This window comes from Cyprinus carpio, chromosome A5 (genome assembly GCF_018340385.1).
Source record: "Cyprinus carpio isolate SPL01 chromosome A5, ASM1834038v1, whole genome shotgun sequence".
In the NCBI taxonomy this organism is placed as follows: domain Eukaryota; kingdom Metazoa; phylum Chordata; class Actinopteri; order Cypriniformes; family Cyprinidae; genus Cyprinus; species Cyprinus carpio.
The window spans coordinates 1,740,001-1,750,000 of record NC_056576.1 but is presented as its reverse complement, the minus strand read 5'-3'; the positions used below and the strand labels follow the sequence as shown (position 1 = coordinate 1,750,000).

Genomic DNA, 10,000 nt, shown 5'->3' with positions numbered 1-10,000 from the left:
AACAAGAGTGATAACGATAACTAGAACCATAACTATTTCAAAAGCATGAACTATAACTATAATAATACCTATAACTATAAAGATAACTATAACTTCAACAATAATGGTGACAGCAACTATAACTATAGCGATAACAATAACAGTAATATCAACTACAACAGTAACTATAACCGTAACTATAACAACACAAACTATAATTGCAACAATAGTGACAACGATAACTAGAACCATGACTATAACCATAACTTTAAAAATAACATTAACTATTATAAATTTAATGATAACGATAACTTTAACTATAACCATGACTTTAACCAAAACTATAATTATAATGACAACTATAGCAATAACAATAAATAAAGATAGAAATAATAGTAACAATATCTATAACTACAATGATAACTATAGTAATGGCAATAATGATAACGGTAACCAAAACAATAACTATAACTGCAACAGCTATAATCTTATCTATAAATATAAGTATATGATAACAATAACTATAACTACAACGATGATAATAACTTTATGACCATATCTTTAACAAATACGTTAACTATAACAACCGTAACTGTAGCAATAATGATAATTATAATTATAGCAGTTACAATAACTATAACCATAATAACAATAACAAAAATGATAACGAAGACTATTACTGTAACTATAACAAAAACAACTTTAATGATAACTATATCAATATCTATCCCAGTAACAATCTGTTTTTTATACGAAGCATTCTGCAGTTTTGTTGTCTGTCGCTTTAAATGATGAAGTCAGATGGATTCTGATTGGCTATCAATGTTTGTTTAGCTCTTTTGAGTGATTCCAGTGATATTGTTCCTGTGTGTCGTGTGATGCAGACGCTGCTGTTCTCTGAGAGTTAGCGTGATGTTGAAACATTGTGGTTATAGTTATCGTTGTTGCTGTGTCATGTTAATTTTATCAGCCATTTTTAATTTTGTCTTAGTTTTAGTCTTTTAAATTAGTCCTAGTCCTAGTCCTGGTGTCAAATGTACTTTTATTAGTTATTATCATATTAAGATTTTTTGATAATTAAGTCAATCATTTGTTTTTGTTAAGTCAAGTTGTAGTCGACTATATGTCTGAGCATTTTATTCTAATTTCATTCAATGAAAACTTTTTGTCACATTTGTGTCATGTTGTATAATAGTTAAACTGATTAAAAATAAAATAAATTTCACCAATAAGCACAAATCAGTAGAAGGTGGACTACTGCACTGATTTATTACAGGCTTTTTAATATATAAATTAATCTCTCTGTCTACATTATAAACTGACAAAAACAAACAAAAATCATTTCAACAGTAAAATTCCTAATCGTAATTCCAAAAATTCCAAACTGCGGTAATGTTCTCTATTAAAGCAACAGCGGTTGAGTTAGTGCATTTATTCAGCAAACACAATCATCAAAATGACAGAACACAGACAGACTTAATGACACTTTCATTTAAACTGAACATCTCACATGGAGATCGCTGAACGCTTCCGCAATGAAGAGCGAGCACGTAGGCATGGATGCCAGATTGCAAAACACCAGGCAGAAAATGCATCCTTTTAACAAAGACAAACTCTCGATATCTTTCAAACAAACACAATAAATCAAAATAAATATAAGACTCTACATCAATCCACAACAATAAATAAAAATAAAAAAAAATTTTTATTCCTTAATACAGTTTAGTCTCGTCTTTTATAGTCAACGATATTGCATGTTGATATAGTCAAAGATAACATTTATTTACCTTGTTGAAAAAATCTCATCAACAAACATTTTTCGTTAATGAAATTAACATGATTGCTGTGAACGTTCCTTTAGTGTGTTTTTGTTCTGAGCTGGTCCATTATGATCACATGCTGACTTCATTCATGACAGATCTCAACAACAAGCCCTGAAGTCACAGGCAGAGGATCCTTCTCTAAAGCTGACTTTGGAGAAAGTCACTGTGTGATTCACATACTGAGGGAATCGGGGCAGAAATAGGATTTCCAGCAGCATTTGTGACCCTGATTTCCTAATCCAGTTTACCCAATTCAGCCCAGACAGACAAGCAAGTTCCTGAACGGTGTCGGATCCCTCCGAGTGTTAGTGTGTGTGAGAGGAGCAAACGGAGGAGAAGCGGGTGAATGTGAAAATTAGCTTTCATATCGCAGGATGTCTTATTGAAGGGGTTTGAAGATCACACAGCAGGTGTCTTGGGCTTTGATTCTTCATATGACGTGACGTGGTCCTCACAGACGTCATGCTCGGCTGCGTTTGGTTCCCACCGGCTGCGTCTCTTCTCTGACCTCCTGCCGTGATTCTCCACCCCGCCGAAGCTGATGGAAATGAGAGGGTGGATACCAAACTCATGAGTGAAAGAGTTCAGAAGGAGGAAACTAAACGCTGCATAATTAACAGAGTTACTCATGAGACCTTATAACACGTCTGATGAAGAGAGACTGAATGTACAGTAGATGCTCTCCACACAAACGATTAGCAGTTTATCATTTTATTTGGATCTTGATGGACTCAAAGCAAAAGATCAGATGATAACTGTAATGATATAACTATAAGAGGAACTACAACAGTTATGAAAACTGCAACAACAGCAGTAATAATAACCATAATGATAACTGTAACTGCAACAATAAAAAAGATGACTATAACTATAATCGTTACTGTAACTATAACAATAACTATAGGTTAATGATAACTATTAACCACAATAACAATAACCATAACTATAGCTATAAATAATAGAACTAGAACTAATGACTATAGGAATAACGTTTAACAATAAAAACTATAATAACAATAATAACCATAACTATAACAATAGGAAAAACTATAATGATAATTACAATAAACTTACCAATTAACGATAACAATAGCAATAATTATAACGACAATAACAATAACCTGTAAATAAAACTTTGATTGTTCAAATCATATCAAAAATTAATCAGGGTGTGAAAAAGTTTTTGCCCCCTTCCTATTTTTACAGTTTTAAAGTTTTGTTGTGTTTTTATATGGTGTGAAAAAGTTTTTGCCCCCTTCCTGTTTTTTCTTTTTTTTTCTTTTTTGCATATTTGTCAGACTTAAAAGATTCAGATCATCAAACAAATTTTAATATTACACAAAGATTATTATAGTAAATACAAAATGCAGTTTTGAAATAATGGTTTCATTTATTAAGGGCAAAAAACTGTCCAAACTTACCTGGCCCTACGTGAAAAAGTAATTGCCCCCTACATCTAATAATTGGTCATTCAACCCTTTGCAGCAACACCTGCAATCAAGCGTTAGTGATAACTGGCAATGAGTCTATCACATCGCTGTGGATGAATTTTGGCCCACTCTTCTTTGTAGAATTGTTTTAATTCAGCCACACTGGAGGGTTTTCGAGCATGAATGGACAGTTTAAGGTCATGCCACAGCATCTCAATCGGATTTTGATCAAAGTCCGCACTTTGATTTGGTCACTCAAAAACCTTAATTTAGTTTTTCTTGAGCCATTCAGAGGTGGACTTGCTGGTGTGTTTGGGATCATTGTCATGCTGCAGAATCCAAGTACACTTGACCTTAAGGTCACAAACTCATGGCTGGACATTCTCCTTTAGGATTTTTTGATAGAGTGCAGAATTCATGCTTCCATCAATTATAGCGAGTCGTCCAGGTCCTGAAGCTGGAAAACAGCCCCAGACCATCACACTACCACCATGTTTGACTGGTGGTATGATGTTCTTTTCATGAAATGCTGTGTTGGTTTTACACCAGATGTAACGGGACACACACCTTCAAAAAGTTCAACTTTTGTCACATCAGTCCACAGAATATTTGCCCAAAAGTCTTGGGGATAATCAAGATATTTTTGGGCAAGTGTGAGATGAGCCTTTGTGTTCTTTTTGGTCAGCAGTGGATTTTGCCTTGAACTCTCCCATGGATGCAGTTTTTGCCCAGTCTCTTTCTTATTGTTGAATCATGAACACTGAGCTTAATTGAGGCGAGTGAGGCCTGCAGTTCTTTAGATGTTGTTCTGGGTTCTTCTATGACCTTCTGGATGAGTCGTCGTTGTGCTCTTGGAGTAATTTTGATAGGCCGGTCACTCCTGGGAAGGTTCTCCACTGTTTCAAGTTTTCTCCATTTGTGGATAATGGCTCTGACCGTGGTTTGCTGGAGCCCTAAAGCCTTAGAAATGGGTTTATAACCCTTTCCAGACTGATACATGTCAACTATTTTGTTTCTCATCTCTTCATGAATTTCTTTAGTTCGCAGCATGATATTGCTCTTTAAGCATGCTTCACTTTATCAGAAAGGTTCGATTTCTTGATTCAACAGATCTGGCAGTAATCAGGCCTGGGTTTGGCTAGTGAAATTTAACTCAGCTTTCTAAAATAATGTGATTTATCACAGTTCTTTCAACATTTAACGGGCAATTAATTTTTCATGGAGGGGCCAGGTTGGTTTGGACAGCTTTTTTCCCTTAATAAATGAAATTATCATTTAAAAACTGCATTTTGTATTTACTTGCATTATCTTTGTGTAATATTAAAATTTGTTTGAGGATCTGAATATTTTAAGTGCGACAAATGTGCAAAAAAATAAAAAAAAACAGGAAGGGGCAAAAACCACAAAAACCCACTCAAGGCACTATATAGAAATAAATCAAATCAAGCCTTCTCAATTGTCAATTCTTCAAAATACACACAACATACATACATACAGAGAATTGAAATTGCGTTACTCTCAGACCCATGCATACAGATAACACTAACAGTAGAGACTAAAAATACAGATAGATACAGATAAAATATAAAATACAACTATACAAATAAGGGCATGTAAAAAAATAAAAATATAAAAATAAAGTTAAAAAAAGCAGCGCAAGGCACATGAATGGTGTCACGGCGTGATAAAGGACAGGAGGCAACTGCGAGTAATAATGATGTTTATTGACACTATGAGATGATGACAGGCTCCTGGAGAATGACGCAGGGACTTTGATGGCAGCACAGACAGGTGAGTATTCCCTTGAGTGCGCTGATAGAACTGGTGAAGACCCGACGATTCCCTTGAGTGCGTTGGTGGAGATGGTGAGGAACAAAAACACTCCCCTTGAGTGCGTTGGTGGAGTGGGTGAAGGCGAGATATCCGTAAACAAGGTTGTAATCCAGTGACGACCGAACAGGAAACAGAGCAAGAGGCAGGAACGCGCCGAACAACGAGTAGACATACACCACGCGGACCTCACACAACGATCTGACAAACAAGAGACAACCACATGAAAACAATTAACATGACGTCACAGAGCCGCACCTGCCGCTGATCAGCCGATCAGCGGTAAACACCCACATGAAAACAATTAACATGACGTCACAACAAACCAGCAGGAGACGGTGCATTCATGAACCGTGACAGTACCCCACCTCCTAAGGACGCCTCCTGGCGTCCCCAGAACCCCTTACCTGTCGATTGTAATCATCGATAAGAGAGTGATCCAGGATGTCCCTAGCAGGTACCCAACTTTTCTCCTCCGGACCGTAACCTTCCCAGTCCACCAAGTACTGGAAACCGCGTCCCCCTCCGTCTAGAGTCCAGAATGCGATTGACCGAATAAGTGGTCTCCCCATCTACGAGTCGCGGCGGGGGGGTGGCTGTAACCGGGGTAGGCGGATTAATGGGGGAATGAAAAACGGGTTTAATCTTTGACACATGAAAGGCGGGGATGAATTCTCCTGTACGCTGGAGGGAGTTTGAGGCGGACTGCCACCGGACTAATGATCTTGGTGACAGTAAACGGGCCAATAAATTTGGGAGCCAATTTATTAGATACGGAGCGGAGAGGAATATTCTTAGTAGAAAGCCACACCTTTTGACCCACGACATATACGGGAGGCCTAGACCGGTGGCGATCGGCTTTAGCCTTGGTGCGCGCCCCCACTTGGAGTAGAGTCTCCCGGGCTCTAGTCCAAGTGCGGTGACACCTCTGGACGAAGGCGTGAACGGAGGGGACCGCGACTTCGGATTCCAGACTGGGAAAAACAGGTGGCTGGTAACCTACACTACATTCAAATGGTGATAGGCCCGTAGCTGATATGGGTAAGGTATTGTGGGCGTACTCCACCATCGACAATTGTTGGCTCCAGGAGGAAGGATTCTTGGAAACCAAACATCGCAACACCCTTTCCAAATCTTGGTTGGCTCTCTCGGTTTGACCATTGCTCTGGGGATGAAACCCCTGAGGACAGACTTACAGTCGCCCCCAGTAATCTACAGAACTCTCGCCAAAATTTGGACACAAATTGGGGTCCCCTGTCGGACACCACGTCTATCGGGAGGCCATGTAACCGAAAGACGTGATCTACAACGGCCACCGCTGTCTCCTTGGCTGAGGGTAATTTGGGCAAGGGAATTGGGGGAAGTCAATCAGTGGGGAAGTCATGGCCTAATGGTTAGAGAGTCGGACTCCCAATCAAAGGGTTGTGAGTTCGAGTCTCGGGCCGGCAGGAATTGTGGGTGGGGGGTGCATGTACAGTTCTCTCTCCACCTTCAATACCATGACTTAGGTGCACCTTGAGCAAGGCATCGAACCCCCAACTGCTCCCCGGGCGCCGCAGCATAAAAATGGCTGCCCACTGCTCCGGGTGTGTGTTCACAGTGTGTGTGTGTGTGTTCACTGCTCTGTGTGTGTGCACTTCGGATGGGTTAAATGCAGAGCACGAATTCTGAGTATGGGTCACCATACTTGGCTGAATGTCACGTCAAATATGGTTACTGTCGAATCTTTTTAAAGTGGGCCGCCTTCGAGAACCGGTCCACCACGGTCAAAACTACCGTGTTGCCCTGGGAGGGCGGGAGGGCGGTGATAAAATCTAGAGCGATGTGGGACCAGGGTCTCGAAGGCACCGGCAGCGGTTGAAGTAACCCATCAGGAGGTCGATTGGAAGTCTTACCAGTGGCACAAACCGAGCAAGCCAACACAAAACTGTGAATGTCGCGAGCCATCAATGGCCACCAGAATCGTTGCTTGACCAAAAACTTAGTACGGTTAACTCCTGGATGACAAGCCACATTAGAACAATGTCCCCACTGGATAACGTTGGACCGTAATCCCTCCGGCACAAATAAGCGATTCGGTGGGCACCCGGGCGGAGGCATTACCCCTTCTAAGGCAGTCTTAACCTTCGATTCGATCTCCCATGTGAGTGTGGAGACCACTAATGTCTCAGGAAAAATACACTCGGGAGTGGACGGGCGTTCGGAACGGTCAAAAATCCGTGATAAAGAATCGGGTTTAATGTTCTTGGAACCCGGGCGGTACGAGATAGTAAAATCAAAACGTCCGAAAAAAAGTGCCCACCGAGCCTGCCTGGAGTTCAACCTTTTAGCCGTACTAATATATTCTAAGTTCTTGTGGTCAGTCCATACAATAAAAGGAACCCCCGAACCCTCTAACCAGTGGTGCCACTCCTCCAATGCCATCTTGACTGCCAACAACTCTCGGTTACCAATATCGTAATTACGTTCGGCTGGAGATAAACGATAAGAAAAAAATACGCGCAAGGGTGGACCTTGTCGTCTGAGGAAGAACGCTGAGATAAACACCGCTCCTACCCCCACCTCCGATGCATCGACCTCCACCACAAACTGACGTGATGGGTCAGGGGTTATTAAGATCGGGGCTGAAACAAAGCAGCTCTTCATTTTGGCAAACACAGCCTCGGCTGTGTCTGACCACCTGAACGTAGTTTTGGTGGAGGTCAAGGCGGTCAGAGGTGCGGCTAGTTGGCTGAAGTTGCGAATAAACCGCCGATAGAAGTTGGCGAACCCCAGAAACCTCTGTAGGGCCTTACGGGAATCTGGACTTGGCCACTCTACCACAGCCTTAATCTTCTCGGGATCCATGCGTATTCCCTCAGTCGACACGATATACCCCAAAAATGGAACCGACTGTGCATGAAACTCGCATTTCTCCGCCTTGACAAAAAGCCCATTCTCTAGCAACCTCTGAAGCACTCGTCGAACGTGCTGCACATGTTCCTGGAGAGAAGAAGAAAAAATCAATATGTCGTCCAGGTAGACATATATGAACTGATCAATCATATCTCGCAGCACGTCGTTGACGAGTGCCTGGAAGACCGCTGGGGAGTTGGAAAGCCCGAAGGGCATGACCAAATATTCAAAGTGCCCCCTGGGGGTATTAAAAGCGGTCTTCCATTCATCCCCCTCCCTGATGCGGACCAAATGATAAGCATTACGTAAGTCCAGTTTTGTGAAAATCGACGATCCCTGCAACCTCTCGAAGGCTGAAGACATCAACGGCAAAGGATAAGTATTCTTGACCGTGATGTCGTTCAGTCCCCAGTAATCGATACAAGGTCGCAGTGATCCGTCCTTCTTTCCCACAAAAAAGGAACCCCGCCCCCGCTGGAGAAGAGGAAGGGCGGATGAACTTGGAAGCTAGAGAATCAGAAATATATTTCTCCATAGCCTCCCTTTCTGGAACCGAAAGTGAATATAATTTGCCCTTAGGCGGAGACTTACCCGACAGTAATTCTATGGCACAGTCGTAGGGACGATGCGGAGGAAGAGAAGCAGCACGAGACTTACTGAACACTTCCTTCAGGTGGAGGTACTCCGCGGGCACGTTAGACAAATCCACCGCCTCCTCCTGCCACACAGACATAGAAACAGACGGACAGGCAGACACTAAACAAGACTCATGACATCCTTTACACCAAGTCAGAACATAGTTAGAGGACCAGTCTATCCTGGGGTTGTGGCGGGAGAGCCAGGGGTGACCGAGGACTATGGGTGCCAGGGGAGAGTCAAGGATGTGAAATGAAATGGTTTCCGTGTGATTGCCTGATGTGATGAGGGTGATGTCTTCAGTGACGTGAGATATGACTGGGAGTTTCTGTCCATTGAGGGCGTGGACCGTGATGTGGTGAGGAAGGGCTCTGAGGGGAATGTGAAGCTTGTGTGCCAGTGTACTGTCCATGAAATTACCTTCTGCCCCTGAGTCCAGTAGTGCCTGACAGTTGTGGGTCTGTGCTGCCCACCTTAGTCTTACCGGAAGGAGCGTGGATGATGATGAGGTCTTCTCGGCGGAGATCCCACCCGATAGTAGCCTCATACGTACTACCGGGCCTGGCCTTTTACCGGGCAGGTGTAAGCGTGATGCCCGGTTCCCCCGCAGTAAAGGCAAAGGCCCAGGGACCTCCGCCTCTCCTTCTCCTCCCGGGAAAGCCGAGCTCGCCCTACCTGCATGGGCTCGTGATCGGAGGGGCTGGCCGCGTCCCCGCCACTGGACCGCACGTTAGGCTGGAACCCCGATGTGGAACTGGGTAAGCTCCGCCTCTCCATCCACGTCAGCCATGCGTCGACCCGCAGAGCCAGCTCGATCAGGCCATTCAGTGAAGTGGGGAGGTCCAGGGCGTAGATCTCCTTCTGGACGCGGTCAGCCAGCCCATGCAGGAACATGTCCCACTGCGCCTCCTCGTTCAAATGACACTCTACCGCCAGGGTTCAGAACTCGATGGAATAGTCCGAGACGGATCTCTCGTGCTGACGTAGCTCAGCGAGCCTCCTGGCCGCCTCCCTCCCGGCGACGGCCCGATCAAAGACCCGTCTCATCTCGGCGGAGAGTGACTGAAACGAGGCGCAGCATGGATCCTGGTTCTCCCACACCGCCGTTCCCCATAATGCCGCCCTCCCAGTGAGCAATGTGAGAACAAATGCCACCTTGGCTCTCTCATTGGCAAAGGTTCTGGGTTGTAGGGAAAAGTGCATGTCACAACGGGTCAAGAAAGCTCTACAATAGTTAGGCTCACCCGAATATGACTCCGGAATGGGGAGCCGTGGTTCCGGCTGGGAGGGGGCTTCCGAAGGGGCTGCCGGAACGGGCGGTGTGGGCGGCGCAGTGGGAGCTCGTAGTAACTGAAGCTGTTGGGTGAGCTCGGACACCTGCGTCACCAAAGCCTGAACCGCGCGACC

The 10,000-nt window shown here is 43.8% G+C and overlaps 1 protein-coding gene across 3 annotated transcripts in view; it reads left to right on the top strand.

Annotated features, from left to right (window-relative positions):
* The window catches only part of LOC109053098 (netrin receptor DCC-like), a 199,352-nt gene that overhangs the window by 171,429 nt on the left and 17,923 nt on the right, over positions 1-10,000 (top strand). The gene's annotated exons all lie outside the window — the stretch shown is intronic.